Source organism: Taudactylus pleione, unplaced genomic scaffold (genome assembly GCF_031769625.1).
Source record: "Taudactylus pleione unplaced genomic scaffold, aTauple2 ptg000082l, whole genome shotgun sequence".
NCBI classification, from domain to species: Eukaryota; Metazoa; Chordata; class Amphibia; order Anura; family Myobatrachidae; genus Taudactylus; species Taudactylus pleione.
The window spans coordinates 5,434,623-5,448,364 of NW_028284484.1; the positions used below are offsets into that span (position 1 = coordinate 5,434,623).

The 13,742-nt window shown below is 45.8% G+C and overlaps 1 protein-coding gene across 1 annotated transcript in view; it reads left to right on the forward strand.

The window, feature by feature from the left end:
• Positions 1–12,104, forward strand: part of MORN1 (MORN repeat containing 1) — a 735,456-nt gene extending 723,352 nt beyond the window's left edge. The window contains exon 15 of the mRNA XM_088468235.1: positions 12,048–12,104. The gene's annotated coding sequence lies outside the window, so the exon portion shown is untranslated. The remainder of the gene's footprint in view (positions 1–12,047) is intronic.
• Positions 12,105–13,742: the final 1,638 nt, after the last annotated feature.

The following is a 13,742-nucleotide window of genomic DNA, read 5'->3' on the forward strand; positions in this document are numbered from 1 at the left end:
CAATGCATAGATTGTTAGCCGTTACAGCTGGAGTACTACAAGTACCTAACCTGCATGTACATTATTGTGCTTGGATCTATTTACATTGCATAGATGGTTAGCCGCTACAGCTGGAGTACTACAAGTACCAATCTAACCTGCATGTGCTCCAAGCATTATTGTGCTAGGAGCTATTTACACTGCATAGACTGTTAGTCATTACAGCTGGAGTACTACAAGTACCAACCTAACCTGCATGTACATTATTGTGCTTGGATCTATTTACATTGCATAGATTGTTAGCCGTTACAGCTGGAGTACTACAAGTACCTAACCTGCATGTGCATTATTGTGCTTGGAGCTATTTACACTGCATAGACTGTTAGCCGTTACAGCTGGAGTACTACAAGTACCAACCTAACCTTTATGTACATTATTGTGCTTGGAGCTATTTACACTGCATAGACTGTTAGCCATTACAGCTGGAGTACTACAAGTACCAATCTAACCTGCATGTGGTCCAAGCATTATTGTGCGTGGAGCTATTTACACTGCATAGACTGTTAGCCGTTACAGCTGGAGTACTACAAGTACCAACCTAACCTTTATGTACATTATTGTGCTTGGAGCTATTTACACTGCATAGACTGTTAGCCATTACAGCTGGAGTACTACAAGCACCTACCTAACTTGCATGTGCATTATTGTGATTGGAGCCATTTACACTGCATAGACTGTTAGCCATTACAGATGGAGTACTAAAAGTACCAACCTAACCTGCATGTGCATTATCGTGCTTGGATATATTTACAATGCAAAGACTGTTAGCCGTTACAGCTGGAGTACTACAAGTACCTAACCTGCATGTGCATTATTGTGCTTGGAGGTATTTACAGTGCATAGACTGTTAGCCGTTAGAGCTGGAGTACTACAAGTACCAACGTAACCTGCATGTACATTATTGTGCTTGGATCTATTTACATTGCATAGACTGTTAGCCATTACAGCTGGAGTACTATAAGTACCAACCTAACCTGCATGTGCATTATTGTGCTTGGATCTATTTACATTGCATAGACTGTTAGCCGTTACAGCTGGAGTACTACAAGTACCTAACCTGCATGTGCATTATTGTGCTTGGATCTATTTACATTGTATAGACTGTTAGCCGTTACAGCTGGCGCACTACAAGCACCTACCTAACCTGCATGTGCATTATTGTGCTTGGATCTATTTATATTGCATAGACTGTTAGCTGTTACAGCTGGAGTACTACAAGTACCTAACCTGCATGTGCATTATTGTGCTTGGAGCTATTTACACTGCATAGACTGTTAGCCCCTAACCTGCATGTGCATTACTGTGCTTGGAGCTATTTACTCTGCATAGACCGTTAGCCGTTACAGCTGGAGTACTACAAGCACCTACCTAACCTGCATGTGCATCATTGTGCTAGGAGCTATGTACTCTGCATAGACTGTTAGCCATTACAGCTGGAGTACTACAAGTACCTACTTAACCTGCATGTGCATCATTGTGCTTGGAGCTATTTACTCTGCATAGACTGTTAGCTGTTATAGCTGTACTACAAGTTCTTATCCAATTTGCATGTGCATTAATTGCTTGAAGACTGTTTACTGTTACAGCTGGTGCACTGCCATGGCTACATAGATTGGGTGTGGTTTATGTTCAGTCTCAGATAAATGGACATTGTATAAGTACAGGTATTCCAAAATAGTCATAGGTAAATCCTTCTCTCTTGTTTGTGGTCATTCCTATTGCTTTGCCAACTGAGGTCATCGGTAGAGGACAGGGAGGTGTTGAGTAATCAGCTTGGTGTTAACTTTTGCAGGATTGTATTCTGTTCATGATACATTTCACTATTATTAACTTATTTGGAAAAAAATAATAATACTGTGTTGTATCCTCCTTCTGGTATGGTTACTGTGTCTGCAAAAAGGGAACATTAGCAAACTTGCCTTTCTGTCACGGTGTGTCCTATCTTAGTTACAGAAGAATCGGTCACCAAAGCACTCTGAACACATTCAAACCTGGTGCTAGTGGTGCAGCACTGTACATACCAAGACTAAACCAGTACACCACACATAATTGTTTGAGGTCGGGGCAGAGTCTAAACATCGCAGTACAACTTAGTGACCCTTGGACTTCATTGAATTTTTTTATGTGGCCCACACTGTCTTAAAGGTTGAAGACCCCCTGCACTAGATAATGGTTTGTGAGTTGCAGGTAAGTTTGAATGCAGCCACATCTAGCGATTTTTAGCTAACTGCACAAGCAGCGTATGTATCTTTATATACGTATGGGCAATTCTGGCCTGTACACATCTCTCTCGTTTCTCTGCGACTGCTGAGTTGTGAGTTATCCTGAGTGGTGTATATGCACAATGCTCACCACATTGATTCAAATCTCCAGCACCCAGCTTGGGGTAGGTGTAACTGGCAATGATAGTGATGATATACATGTTGGTAGCTACTCAATCACTTCAGTAATATCACTCAGGTGCATGTAAGGGAGAAGCCGTGACACGGCCGGGAGGCTTAGCCATATCTTTGCAATATATGCAACTGAGATCTCTGAATTATTTACCACCATGTAGTTTTTCAAATCTTATTGCTGATTTCATTCAGCGTGCTGGGAGATAACTTTTTGTTGTTTCAATGATAGTGATGATGACTGCTGTCCCGGACTGAGGAGGTGCGATCGCATAGATGGGTAGAATCAGGCCATGTATATACAATAATCTCAATGCAGCCAGATGCCTGGTAGCCAATCAATGAAAGTGCCCCTCCTGTAACTAGTCTATAGTAAGATTTGGTGGGACTTTCCCTAAAAAGCGGTCGGGAGGTATGGTAAAGCACTGCATTACCATACAGTAGGCACTGTATAGATAAAGGTTAATTAGATGAAGTGATGAGTGTGGGTTTTTTTTATGCATAGGGGAGATTGCATTAGGCTGAGCTCATACTTTGGTGTATTTACTAATATGGTGGGTTGGATGTTTGGTAGTATAATGCTGGCCATACACCTACATGATGAGTGCCGATGCGACTCACTGTGCCGTTTTCCCTTCAACTCCCCGGAGCTCCCTGGCAGTGCCTGCCGTATGTTTTTGTGCTAATTTCACACATGATTTACACATGATCCGTCGTACAATCACTCGTCACTATACGACGGATCGTGATGCGATTGGTCGTGTGCCGCACATAAAAACATGTCATCATGCGATAGATCGCGCCTAAATTCAAATAGAGAGCTGTGCTTCACTAGGGGGTTGCTGGGATTGACTGGGGGTATAAACAACAGCAGCCATTTTAAGGTCTCTGCAGTTTCTGTTTTCTCTGTGATTAGTGAGGCTTGGTTTTTACCCTACTGAATGCTCCACATTGCTAGCTACTGTGCTTTGCTTTGTATTGCCTGGCTTTACAAAGTGAAAGTGCTTTATTCAGCTCTATTTCCTGTGTTCTATCCTGGTCTTTTGTGGTGATGGATCCCTGGCGTCATAGAGCTCTGCTGTCCTATGCTGTGGTCAAGCTGAATAAGGAGAGGGCCCAGTGTAGGAGGAGGATTAGGTCCTGCTTGACCAAGGATTGGCTGCTGGAGAGGGAGAGACGATCCTACATGACCCTGCTGACGGTGATGAGGGAGAACAACCCGGACGATTACCGCAACTTCCTGCGGATGGATGAGCCCACATTCTAGGAATTGCTGTGTCTGGTGACCCCCTATATCCAGAAGCAGGACACCAAGTTTAGGATGGCCATCACGGCCGAGGAGAGGCTCGTGGTGACTTTGAGGTACCTGACTACGGGACGCTCCTTTGAAGACCTCAAGTTTGGGACCCACATTTCAGCTCAAGCTTTGGGACGCATTATCTCAGAGACCTGCATGGCTATCGTGAAGGTGCTGCAGTTCCGTTATTGTAAGGTAAGATAAAACACACACCACACTGGTTTTTTTATACTTAAACAAGATCATTGTTTTATTTAAACTTTTTTAGATTTTTTTTGTTAATTTTGGAGACAGAAAAACTTTTTTTTGTGTTTTTCTGTGTTTTTGTGGCAAACATGGCCTATAAAATGTATAAAACATAAATTGTATTTTTAAATATAATAAACATATCTATTATAAAATGCTAAAAGTATCACCAAGTTACTCAATCCCTGATAAGTATGGTGCGGTATGTGCTATGGTGTTTGCGGCCCAGATTTCAGGGGTGCAAACACTTGCTGAAAGTGCTAACTCAGGGCCTGATTCAGACCCGGTCCCAAGTGCTGAGCGCTCGCAACCGGGTCTATGGTGGCCCAGAGCGCATGCGCACGATGGAGCCGGCTCCATCGTGCGCATGCGCGAGACCCAGATAGCGACGGGCAAACCGTCGCTCCGGGTCTCGAAACCAAAGGGGGCGTGCTGTCGATGTTGAGTGACAGCACGCCCCCTTTGGTGGGCGGGCTGGGGGGGTGGCTGCCCAGATGGAGGCATTCCCATGGGAACGCCTACCGTCTGGAGCCGGCCCCCTGACATCACAAGTGATGTCAGTGGGAGAGCTGTCAGCTCTGTTAGAGCCGAAAGCTCTCTGGGGCTTGCAGCAATGAGACCCTACCACAAGGGTCTCGTCATAAGCCCGATGGTCGCGATGGTCTTGACCATCGCAACCATCTTCCTGGCCACTCGCTATAGCTGTGGGTGGTCACCCACAGCTATGCGAGCGGCCACGAGGCCGTTCTGAAAAAAAGAAAAGACCAGCCCTGATTCAGAGCGAGCGCTCTGTCAGAGCATCCGGCTCTGAATCAGGGCCACAGTGTGCCTGGCCCCATTGAGATGCACTTCCAGCATGTGTTCATTAGCCGCCTGAGTCTGTGTCACAAACACCATGCTGCATACAGCACCATACTTATCAGGGAGTGTGAAACTTCCTTAGTACTGTGCAAAACTATGCCAACATTACACACAGTAGGTGGGACCCACATCACAATTGAGCAAAATAATTTTACTCATCACTTTCACGTAAAACTGACAAAAAACTTGACATCGAAGGTGGAGAACTGGGTTGGTGGAGGAGGTTGGAAGGAGGAGGTGGGGGCGGTTGAGGAGGTTGGTAGGAGGAGGTGGGTGGGTGGAGGTTGGTAGGAGGAGGTGGGTGGGTGAGGAGGTTGGCAGTAGGAGGTGGGAGGGGGATCAAGATGGTAGGGTGGTACTGTTGAGAAGAATAGTAGGTGGGTGGCGGCGTGGTGAGTGTAGGGGGGACAGGAACTGCTGACGGGGTTACAATGCTAGTGTCCACTGATAGTAGAGACTGGCGAGCTTTGAATATTAGGTCTGAGGTCACTCTCAAAATGCATTTGTTGGTCTTGGACCATTGCTCTAAGTGCTGCACTTACATATGCAGCAAAGTGGTCATATTCGTCAGGCAGCTTTAATAAGGCTTCTCTGGCCTTTTGTAATAGTGGGTCATCTTCCTCCTGGGTATTTTTTGTTTTCCGGCGTTGCTTTTTGGAAACTGGAACTGTTGGGGTTGTTGCCTCCACACTTTCATCCCCACTTCCGAAAAGGTCCGGGGTGCTGGGGATGTCAGAAGTATGTTAACAGAGAAAATGAAAACAAATGTCATATATTAATTTTGTTTTCTATACTTTCACAGTTCCCGACAAGCACGTAATGGTGGATAGCCATTGCAGACAATGGGAAACATATTAGGATTACCCCACTGGCCAACAGCGGGTTCTACTACTACAAGGGATACTTCAGTATTGTTCTGATGGCAGTGGTGAACGCCAACTACGAGTTCCTCTTCGTAGATGTGGGGAAGATGTGGATCATTTTATGACCGGCTCACCACTAACACCCTGCATTTGCCTCCAGAGAGGCTACCAAACATGGCCTAAATTATGTGTTTGTGGCTGACAAGGCATTCGCCCTTCATGAGCATGCCAGAAAGCCATTCCCACAGAGGGCCTTGACTCATGAGAAGCGGGTGTTTAATTACCGCCTATCTCGTGCAAGGCGTATTGTGGAAAATGCTTTTGGGATCTTGAGCAAACGATTCCGGATTTTGCATAGCCCGATAATCTGAAGGTGGAGAAGAGTGACTGGGTGGTGGCAGCTTGCTGTATACTGCAGAACTTCTTGCGCAATAAAGCCACCCAGCAAAGGATATTGGGCACAGCTGCAGTGGAAGACAAATAAAATCCGGAACTGGGTGCTCCGTTCCCCTCAATGGAGGTCCCCGCGTTCATGGAAACTGGGAGTGCTCTGGCCAAAAAGGTCAGAGACGAATATATGCTGTGGCAGGAGGAGTACATCTAAAATTTTGTTTGGTAGGACTCAAAATTTATAATTGCTGACATCTCACATTGCTGGGTCTCTACTTATCAAAGATGTCTCTCCGGGTTCCCCCACATCCTCCTGCTGCAGGCTGCACTCCTCGGTCTCTGGCATCACCTGAACTGAAGGACGTACCAGATTCTGCTGCACCACAAATTGGAAGAGGTCATAATACCACAGCTTCGGCTATAAACGCTGTCAGTCCCTGCTCCGGATCTCTTCAAATTCTCCACCTTCTTGTGCTCTTTTCTGAAGGATGTGCGTAGGTTTTGGATCTTGGTGCGCACCAAGTTTATGGAGGCATCAACGTGGTACAGCTTACTGAATTCTGCCAGCACAGTATACGCTTGGTTTGTTTTCTGTTTGTTGCTGTACGACTTGGATTTTTGGCGCCAAAGACATTCATGCTGCCTGTAGAGCTCGAGAAACCCTGTGATAAATTCAGGCTCACGATCCAGGGACATGCTTGAAGAAAATAAAAATAAAAAACATTTAAAATGAAATGGACTAATTCTGGCCACCCCCAACACCCGGTAAGCAGGTCGCAGCCCTTTGGTCAGGTATCCGGCACTAGTGGGAAACAAACAGAAGAACACAAACTCAGGAAGACACCAGAGAGGCGCTAGAAGTAATTTCAGTAATCAGTACACAGAGTGAGACTTAGGGCCGTATTCAATTAGCGGCGATGTTATCGCACCCGCGATAATTTATCACCAATTTTCCATGTAAAAATGGAGAAAACTTTTCTCCATTTTAAAAAAGGGGGAAAAAGTGCAAAATCCCTATATTTGTGTAAAAATGTAGGGATTTCTTACAGAACCCCTAATGACACTTTAGCTAAAAAAAAATTCAGTAAATTGCGTACTTTGGCAAAAAACGACCGCTGAAATTTTGGTAAAAAAACACCTGCGCCAGCCACTTCCGATGTTTAAAACACTTGGCGCATCTTTATGGTCCAATACTAAAAACGCATTTTTCTCGAAAAAAAAAAAATTGACCGGAATTTCAGCGGCTGTTTTCAATTTTTTTTTCTGTCAAAGTATCATTAGGGGGGCTGTACCCAGACGTAGGATTAAGTACTGAGTGCACTGTGAATTCAGATTCAATTTAGTGTACTGAGGGCCTGATTCTGTAAGGATCGTAATTGCAAAGCTGCTCTTTGGCAGCTTTGCAATTGTGATCCTTTGCAGATATGGTAATGCACAGGAGGCATCAGTGGCAAACGCAGGATTTCTAGAAGGGGGTTTCCAAATGCTTTATTTTAGAGTGAGTGTGGCCAGTCCATAAGTAGGGTAGAAATAGCACTTAACCAGCTTTAATATGCGTCATACGAAGTATATTGTGTGTCATAATTCCAACATATATAGGACCAGCGATCACAGTAAGCCATTAAATGCAGCAGTAGGGCCATCCTGCCTGAGCTGAATGGTTTTATTTTCGATGTGGGCACTATTCCAGAGTATTAGAGCAAGTCCGGGAGTCTGGGGGAGCAGCAGAAGAACCTAGCACTGCCCTATACATATATGTACATATTGGCCTCTATAGCAGCACATCCTTAACAGTGAATGTTTTCCAGATCTCCTAGTTGGTGCACAGGTTATTTATTACTGACTATTACATGTTAAAACATCCACAGGTGGTGCTAATTATTTCATTTGTGATACTGAGAAGAACATAACAGCATTAGTAAAATTCTATTACATTACTATTTCTATTGTGGTCATGGTGTGTGCTGGGAAGGGGGGTTTCCAGGCAGACGGAACCCCCCCTGCGTTTGCCTATGGGAGGCATCATGCCCCCTGTGCATTACTTAACAGAGCTACCATAGGGTCCCGCAGCTGGACGCCACAGTTTACAGGAAGAGGCCAGGAAATCTATGTCACACGAAGAAGATCTTGGACTCTTCCCTCACCCCTCCGTTTTTCGGGTAACGGAAGCTGTCGCCGCCCCCTCCCCACCCACAAACAGCAGCAGACTGTCAATCACTGACAGTCTGCTGCCAGTTTGCAAGCGTACTCGCAGACCCGTTCTGCACATGTGCAGAACGGGTCTGGCGCCTAGCGTGCACTGCTGAATAAGGCCCTGAGTGCACTGTGATTCCAGACACAATTTAGGATACTGAGGGCCTGATTCAGGAATGAACACACGGATGCAGATGCATGCACGCGGCCGCTGTGAGAATATGCTAATGAGTGCATGCGCACGGCAATCGCAGCAGAATAAGCAGACACCCAGCACTACATAATAACACCCACTTCCCTTTACTTGTGTCGTCTATACCTGGCAAGACAGCGGAAACATCGGTAACATCGAGAACCATCTGACCCATACGCACAATAGTGGTTGACCTGATCCTCCCGCAGACTTCCTGTGTGCAACTAGACCTCAGGCTGTGTCCGCCGCTGCAAAGGCTTAATTATGCACGCTCCTGTCCAAACGCACAGGTACACCTGCATTTGCCCGACCACTCCCCCGTCACCACCCACAATCGGCACTTCCTGTCAATGACTTGTCCCTGGGGCTGCAGACTCCCTGCGTATGCATATTCCATCGAAAACTACCTGGTTCTCGCACGCACACTGCGATGAATACGCATGCGCAGAGCAAATCCATCGGCCGATTGCGTGCATCTGCATCCATGCATTACTTGCTGAATCAGGCCCTGAGTGCACTGCATCCAGACGCATGGAGAGCATGGGGAAAAGACACTGAATGAAGTTCTGAGGGCAGAAATTGATCCTGTTACAGGGAGAACTCAAGCGGAGATAACTGGTAGTAGGACTAAAACAAACTCAAGAAAAAGATAATAGCACATACGGGTATCTTGGAGCATTCTAGGAGATGCCTAGATAATGCTGTAGCTGAGAGTCCAGTCAAGGAACTATAATCATAGGACGCTGGAGTCCAAGAAGCGGGCAAACATGAAATGATGAGGCTGGACATCCGGACATAGATAGGACACCGGAGTAGCCCTGGAAACCAGACGCAGGCTTGTTCGAAGTAGCACTGATAAGAATACACAATGGGTAGTCTCTGGTAGCAAATATAACTCGAACCAAGACCAAACAAAAGTATCACAGTCACTAGGGAAACGAAGTTGAACAGCAGCTTCCTGTTCCTGGAGTCAGACTTAAATACACCTAGGCAGTTGGTCATTGGAACAGGAGATCAGCTGAGTGACCGCAGGACTGCCATTGGGAGAGACTAGTCAGGTGATATGGACCAACATGGCTGCACCCATGCCCGCCACCACGGGAACCAGGACGCACGCACGGAAGCCCAAGCAGACCCTGGGGAGAATACTCAGCCACCACTCACCTCCACACCCAGCGACTGAACACCTAAGCCCAAGGATCCCGGTGCAGAGGGGAGTAGCTGCTGATACTAGGCCGCATCGTGACAGAGTACAATGGCTGGGTTGTTTTTTCAGGGGTTGTGTTGTTGATTTGTTCTGGTGGTAAATGGAAAAAATCAGGCTATGCATTCACCCATTCATGTGCAAAGTCCATACAGCCATTTTACTGCAACCTAAACCATACCCTTGTATGTGGTTGAAAGATATGATTGTCCAGTGATTGTATATGATGTGATTTACAGTGGGTGCTGGAATAGCATTTATTGGTGGGTGTGGCAGGAAAGGGCTAGTAAAGTTAAGTACTTTTCATTTTTTGTTAATATCATTGTGCAGAGAGGGGAACAAAGTATTTGGACCTTGGTGTCCATTGTGAGTGGGGTTTATGTTGTGAGAGCAGCAGCTATTTGCTCTGTCTCCCTTTTCTTTAGTCCTTCTTGCTGAATGCGCTTCTGAAATTGGACACTGTCCCAGTGCTCCATACTCTGTTACAGCCCAAAGAGCCGCAGCATTCACTGTACTACAGTGAGTAAGTAGCCTTATGGGTGCACTACAATGCCCAGCACACCCTGTATGCTCCAGCCTGCCGCTGTATGTCTCTTTTAATACTGTGGCCCTGATTCAGAGGCGCTCGCAAAAAGCGAGCACTCGCTCTGAATCAGGGCGGGCGCTTGGTTTTTTAGTTGCGGCCTCTTGGCCGCTCGCATAGCTGTCGGTACCACCCACAGCTTATGCGAGCGACCAGGATGATGGTTGCGATGGTCAAGAACATCGTGACCATCGGGCTTGCGACGAGACCCTTGTTGTAGGGTCTCGTGGCCACAAGCCCCAGAGAGCTTCTGGCTCTAATAGAGTTGGAAGCTCTCCCACTGACATCACAGGTGATGTCAGTGGGGCCGCCAACAAACGGCAGGCGTTCGCATGGGAATGCCTCCGTTTGTGAAGCCAGCCCCTGACACGCCTACAAAATGGGGCGAGCTGTCGATCAACATTGACAGCCGCCCCTTTTGTTGTGAGCCACGGAGCGAGTGCTTTTTGCGCTCGCTCTGGGGCTCGCACACCGCGCGTGTGCACTGGGCGAAATGCACTTGCGAGCGGGTCTGAATCAGGCCCTGTGTGTATAACACTGCTGTTAACCCCTGCATTGCCTCCATTAACCCTGTACCTGCTGTTACCAATAAAACCAGTACCCTGGTTAAGGATCACTGTGTGGTCATTGCACAATTCCACTGGGCTTATTGTTAACTTCACCAGTTCTACACCAAGAGGACATATGAAAAGTTTATCGGTAGGAGAAAGGAACATCATGAGTACACAGAGTATCAGAAAACGTAGGTGCTGGGTGCACCTTGCTTACCTTTTGTCTGACCCTCCATGAGGTTGACACTTCGGGGGAAGTGAGCTGTTCTGGGGACATGATGACTATTCAATGCGAATTGCATCATTGGCCGCCTGCACCACCAACTTCACTCGGGAAGGATGAAGGGTGGCTCCAACCTCTGGGAGGCTTGCCCAATGTTACACGGGTAGCCGGGAGCGCTACCCATGTAAAAGGGTGGTGTACCTGCACCAGCATATAGGAAGCTACTTTTTCATGCACTCACAGCTCCCCTCAGTTGCTGAGATGACTTTTCTGAAGTTACTGTTGAGAAAGAAACAAATTGTATGCGCATCCTGGAATCCAACAAGCTGTCACCCGAAGCTTGAGGTTCCTCTCCACAGCCAGGGGCGTATTTATAATGGGTGCAGGGTGTGCAGTGCACACGGGCCCCTGGGTCAAGGGGGGGCCCGCACCACACACCTTGCACCCACATTCCCGTCGTTTTGCGCATTTGCTGTACAGGGAAAATGCCCGCCGCGGCCATTTTCCTGGTGACCTGCGCATGCACTATAGACTCTAGTGCCCAGAGTATATCTCAGTGCGCTGCCGGCCGCCGGACTGAGAGGAGGGGGCCCTTGACAGAGACTGCACAAGGGACCTTTCTTCTCCACGCCCCTGCTGCAGCCATGTTTCCTATGATGATTCAGTACCTGATTCAGAGCGGGACGTAAATCCCATCTCCGCTGCATCTTTGTACATAGTGAAATTGGAAACATATGCTAATGCCGGAGCCGCGGGCTTTTGTACATAGACGCCCACTGCCGCCGTCTCAGATCCGCCACTTGGTACAAAGTCACAGCACTGTTTCGCACCATCTACATTTTGGGCTGCTAAGCCAGGGCTGCGTTTGCAAGAGTGCTTATATTTTAAGTGCTTAATTTAAAGTGTAAACTAGAATTTTTAAATTGAAGCCGGAGTTATTCAGGAGTTATTACTAACTATACTTCGACCTGGGAAAGACTGATGTGATTTTTCATTTCTTATCATCCACAGGTAATCTAACTACTGCTCCCAGCATATCTTCCTGCATGGTGTTTCTTTTACACAGCCTTTAAAATTGCTAGGACTGGTTTTTAAAAACCACCACACTACCACCATGCCTATGGATTGTGCCTGTACCTGGATTCCTAATGCTGCTCACATCCACCATGACCTCCTCATGCAATCTGCTTATCCACCCCAACTATGCCATACCGAACGACGCAGCAAATTGACCCCTCTAATGGACCTTGGTTGTGGCCCTAAATCTTGAGGCTTGGTGAAATTTGGATCAACTCATTGTCCTTTCCTCTTAAGTTTAAACTAACCTTTACATAAATGTTATAATACTGTCACCCTTGTATCCAGCCCATTTGTGTCACCCCAGTCTGTCTGCCACCTCCCCTTAGAATGTAAGCTCTCACGAGCAGGGCCCTCTTCCCTCATGTGCTTCTCCTTCACTTGATTATACTTTAATATACAACAGTACCCCACCCTTGGTTGCTGACACTATGCTGCTTATCTAAGTTTTATGCAGCAATGTATTAATCATGTATCTGTCCTGCATTGTTTGTACTGTTAATAACTGTTTTCTTGTGTGCTCATTTGTTTATGTACATTGTAAGGCGCTGCGGAACCCTTGTGGCGCCATATAAATAAAGGATAATAATAATAATAATAATAATAATCTAAGTTCTTCCCTATGGTTGCTTAGAATGTCTGTCGGAACTAAGATGCCGGGGCCGGTATTACTGCGCACAAGGACGCAGTCCCTGGTTCTGACTTGCCAGCGTTTTACTTGCCACCCCTCATTACCTTCCACAAACACTCACTACCAGTCAATTACTATGCGGTCACATCCACACTATGACCGCCATCTTACATCCCTCGCGATACATAGGTTGTGCAACACAGAACCATGCGCAGTAAATAAAAATTGGCCAACTGCAAAAACATTGGTATAGTATAGTATCTGCCTCTGAATCAGGCCCTCGGGTACTTGATTTCTGTACTTTTATTCCATTATATTCCAGTATATTGTAGTTATTTACAGAATTTGTATTGTTTTAGTTTTATGCTTTTAGTTTGGGGTATATTTTATAACATATGTTTGTCCCTATTTGCAACTTGCAAAGGTTTTATACTGAATAACTTATTTTTAGCCTTATTTTAATTTGTTATTGGTTTGACGTGATTGATCAAAGTAATTAAAATAACATTGAATTTAGAATGATAGAGGTTAATTAAGTGTACAGTACATTCTTGGGTTATTAGAAACAGTAAATAATACCATGACATATTGTGTTTAGAGGCCACATGCATTATAGTGGTCACGGATCTTTGCAGAGCTGTCAGATCAATCAACCAATCAACATTTTATTCTTTATAATATATGAACTGTAACAGCGCTCCCAGTATTAAAATCATGATGTCACCGATGGCACAGAAAGTGTTAAATGCCCAAATAACCATTTGTAACACCAGAACATTATATAAAGGAAATGTTTACAATGGTTTTTTAAATGATATTCCATCAGGAGAACTCTGATTAAAACATCTGTTCTGGATAGAAGCTGGTCAGATTTTCTTCTTGGCTTCCTGTGCTGCAGTTATGGAGAATGCTCTATGCTTAGAAAACATACTTGAGAATCAATGTTACACAGCTCTCTAAGCAGAAAAATATTTCCTAATATCGTTTATAGCCACTGA